The sequence below is a fragment of the Ranitomeya variabilis genome, chromosome 4 (genome assembly GCF_051348905.1).
Source record: "Ranitomeya variabilis isolate aRanVar5 chromosome 4, aRanVar5.hap1, whole genome shotgun sequence".
NCBI classification, from domain to species: domain Eukaryota; kingdom Metazoa; phylum Chordata; class Amphibia; order Anura; family Dendrobatidae; genus Ranitomeya; species Ranitomeya variabilis.
The window spans coordinates 104,755,763-104,760,306 of NC_135235.1; positions in this window are offsets into that span (position 1 = coordinate 104,755,763).

Below are 4,544 nucleotides of genomic sequence, written 5' to 3' on the forward strand. Positions count from 1 at the left end.
TATGAAGCTAGAGATGTCAATCAAATAAGGGGGTGGTGGAGAGAGAGGGACAACAAACAGGTGGAAAGGTGTATATACAATGGGAAAAATACGTATTTTATACACTGACAATTTTGCAAGTTTTCCTACCTATGGGAATGGAGAGGTCGGTAATTTTTATCGTAGGTAGCCTTCAACTGTGAGAGACAAAATCTAAAAAGAAAATCCAGAAAATCACATTGTATGATTTTACATAATTAATTTGCATGTTATTGCATGAAATAAATATTTGATACAATAGAAAAACAGAACTTAATATTTGGTACAGAAACCTTTGTTTGCAATTACAAAGGTCAGACGTTTCCTGTAGTTCTTGCCCAAGTTTGCTCACACTGCAGCAGGGCTTTTGGCCCACTCCTCCACACAGATCTTCTCCAGATCTTTTGGGTTTTGAGCTGTCCCTAGGAAATATTGAGTTTTAGCTTCCCCCAAATTGAGGGAGCTCTCTCCATTTTCTATTAAATTCAGTTCTGGAGACTGGCTAGATCACTCCAAGACCTTAAAATGCTTCTTACATAGTCACTCCTTAGTTGCTGTGGCTGTGTGTTTTGGAATTAAAACATAACCTTTAATGTGTAAAAAGTAAAAAAGGGAAAAAAAAAACAAAGTGTCACCCCAAAAAATATGAGGCCTGTATGGAAAAACACCATGTCCAAGTAGTACATATAAAATATTAGTAAGGACAACAGTTGCACAAGCAAAGTGTGCTGTTCCACAATCCCAAGATACCTCTTGTTATGACTATAGCACTTGTACGATGCAAAAAATATAACTAGGTAACCTTGTTTGTGTAAATATTAGCAGGTATCACAAGAAGTGAAAAATAGGGGGGAGGGAGTAAAGCAAATATGGTAGATATCATATACAACCAAGGTATATTAATAAAGGAACGATCTCACCAGTTGCCAAGGACAGGTTAGGTGAAGCCCACAGTTCGCTGGAATTGAAAAATCCATAAATCAGCGGCGTCGGGAGACAATGCCCTGTCAATCCCTGAGGGGCTATCGATAAACCTAAAACCCCGAGCTCCCGCCCTTACAAGGGCAGTCCACATCTACCCCTGAATAATATCATGCCCTGCACTCTCCGTAATAGAGTGTCCCAATGCGTTTCTTCGCAGCTGTGGGCTTCACCTAACCCGTCCTTGGCAACTGGTGAGATTGTTCCTTTATTAATATACCTTGGTTGTATATGATATCTACCATATTTGCTTTACTCCCTCCCCCCTATTTTTCACTTCTTGTGATACCTGCTAATATTTATACAAACAAGGTTACCTAGTTATATTTTTTGCATCGTACAAGTGCTATAGTCATAACAAGAGGTATCTTGGGATTGTGGGACAGCACACTTTGCTTGTGCAACTGTTGTCCTTACTAATATTTTATATGTACTGTTGTGAATTCCGTTCTCGGGCTCCCTCCTGTGGTCACGAGTGGTACTGTGTGAGTTTGTTCTTGGGCTCCCTCTGGTGGCCTTTAGCGATATGGCTGGTCTTGGCTGGGCTCAGCTGTTTCATCTCCTGCTAGGCTGGGCCTATTTAACTCACCTGGACCTTTACTTGTCGCCTGCTGTCGGTGTATTCAGTCCTGATCCTGTGCTCTCCTGAATATTCCTTGTGACCAGTCTCCTGCTATGAGAAGCTAAGTTTGCTTGTTCAGTTTCTCATTATTTCCTTGAAAACGTTTCTTATTATATTTTGAGTTCAGCCCAGCTTGCTTTTATGTGATTTTTTGCTTGCTGGTTAGTTCTGGGGTGCAGAGTGCGCCCCTCACATCGTGAGTCGGTGTGGGGGTTCTTGTATTCTCTGCGTGGTTTACTTTTGATAGGTGTCTGTGCGGTCAGTACAAAAGCTATCTATTTTCTGCCTATCTAGTATTAGCGGGCCTCATTTGCTAAACCTGTTTCATCTCTACGTTTGTGTTTTCCCCTTAACTCACCGTTATTATTTGTGGGGGGCTATCTAAAACTTTGGGGATATTTCTCTGAGGCAAGTGAGGTCTTTGCTTTCTCTCTAGGGGTAGTCAGTTTCTCAGGCTGTGACGAGACGTCTAGGTTTTCAGGTAACGTTCCACAGCTGCCTTTAGTGTGTTTGGATAGGATCAGGATTGCGGTCAGTATAGCTTCCACATCCCCAGAACTTGTCCTATATATTCAGGGTATATGTGTCAGGTCAGTTTGAGATCCTACCACCAGGATCATAACAGTACAGCAGGCCCGAAAGTGTTAATGCAGCAAAAGAGGGAGAAGAGAAATCTTAAGGTCATTTTTTTTTTCCCTCTGCACTGTGTTTAGTCTCTCTCCTCCCCTTAATCTCTGGGTGGCTTTGAACTCAGCTGCAGATATGGACATTCAGAGTCTGTCTTCTAGTGTGGATCATCTCACTGCAAGGGTACAGGGCATTCAGGATTATGTAGTCCGCAGTCCTATGTCAGAGCCTAAAATACCTATTCCTGAGCTGTTTTCCGGAGATAGATCTAGGTTTTTGAACTTTAAGAATAATTGTAAGTTATTTCTTTCTCTGAGACCTCGCTCCTCTGGTGATTCTGTTCAGCAAGTTAAAATTATTATCTCTTTGTTACGCGGTGACCCTCAAGATTGGGCATTCGCTCTGGCGCCGGGAGATCCTGCATTGCTGAATGTGGATGCGTTTTTTCTGGCGCTTGGAGTCCTCTATGAGGAACCAAATCTGGTAGACCAAGCAGAGAAAGCTTTGCTGGCTCTCTCTCAGGGTCAAGATGAAGCAGAGGTTTACTGTCAGAAGTTTAGGAAATGGTCTGTGCTCACTCAATGGAATGAGTGCGCCCTGGCGGCGATTTTCAGAAAGGGTCTCTCTGAAGCCCTTAAAGATGTTATGGTGGGGTTCCCCACGCCGGCGGGTCTGAATGAGTCAATGTCTTTGGCCATTCAGATTGATCGGCGTTTGCGAGAGCGCAAACCTGTGCACCCTCTGGCGGTATTTTCTGAGCAGAAACCTGAGCCTATGCAATGTGACAGGATTCTGACCAGAGTTGAACGGCAAAACCACAGACGTCAGAATGGGTTGTGCTTTTACTGTGGTGATTCTGCTCATGTTATCTCAGCATGCGCTAAGTGCACAAAAAGGGTTGCCAAGTTTGTCACCATTGGTACTGTACAACCTAAATTCATTTTGTCTGTTACTTTGATTTGCTCTCTGTCATCCTACCCAGTTATGGCTTTTGTGGATTCAGGTGCTGCCCTGAATTTGATGGATTTGTCATTTGCCAGGCGCTGTGGTTTTATCTTGGAGCCTTTACAATTCCCTATTCCGCTAAAGGGAATTGATGCTACACCATTGGCCAAGAATAAACCTCAGTACTGGACTCAATTGACCATGTGCATGGCTCCTGTACATCAGGAGGTAATTCGCTTTCTGGTGCTACATAATTTGCATGATGTTGTCGTGTTGGGTCTGCCACGGCTGCAGGCTCATAATCCAGTCCTGGATTGGAAAGCAATATCTGTGTCAAGTTGGGGTTGCCAGGAGATTCATGGCGATGCTCCTTTGGTGTCAATTGCTTCTTCTACTCCTTCTGAGGTCCCTGAATTTTTGTCGGACTACCAGGATGTATTTGATGAGCCCAAGTCCAGTGCCCTACCTCCTCATAGGGATTGTGATTGTGCCATAAATCTGATTCCTGGTAGTAAGTTCCCTAAGGGACGACTTTTTAATTTGTCTGTACCAGAACATACCGCTATGCGGAGTTATATAAAGGAGTCCTTGGAGAAGGGACATATTCGCCCATCCTCGTCCCCTTTGGGTGCTGGGTTCTTTTTTGTGGCCAAGAAGGATGGTTCTCTGAGACCCTGTATAGATTATCGCCTTCTAAATAACATCACGGTCAAATTTCAGTATCCCTTGCCACTGTTGTCCGATCTGTTTGCCCGGATTAGGGGGGCCAGTTGGTTCACCAAGATAGATCTTCATGGAGCGTATAATCTTGTGCGCATAAAGCAGGGCGATGAATGGAAAACAGCATTTAATACGCCCGAAGGCCATTTTGAGTACTTGGTGATGCCTTTTGGGCTTTCTAATGCCCCCTCTGTGTTTCAGTCCTTCATGCACGACATCTTCCGAGAGTACCTGGATAGATTTATGATTGTGTACCTGGATGATATTTTGGTCTTTTCTGATGATTGGGAGTCTCATGTGAAGCAGGTCAGGATGGTATTTCAGGTCCTGCGTGCCAATGCCTTGTTTGTGAAGGGCTCTAAATGTCTCTTCGGAGTCCAGAAGGTTTCCTTTTTGGGCTTTATTTTTTCTCCTTCTACTATCGAGATGGATCCAGTCAAGGTCCAGGCTATTCATGACTGGACTCAACCTACATCTGTGAAGAGTCTTCAGAAGTTCTTGGGTTTTGCTAATTTTTACCGTCGCTTCATCACTAATTTTTCTAGTGTGGTGAAGCCTTTGACGGATTTGACCAAGAAGGGTTCTGATGTTACGAATTGGTCTCCTGCGGCCGTGGAGGCCTTTCAGGAGT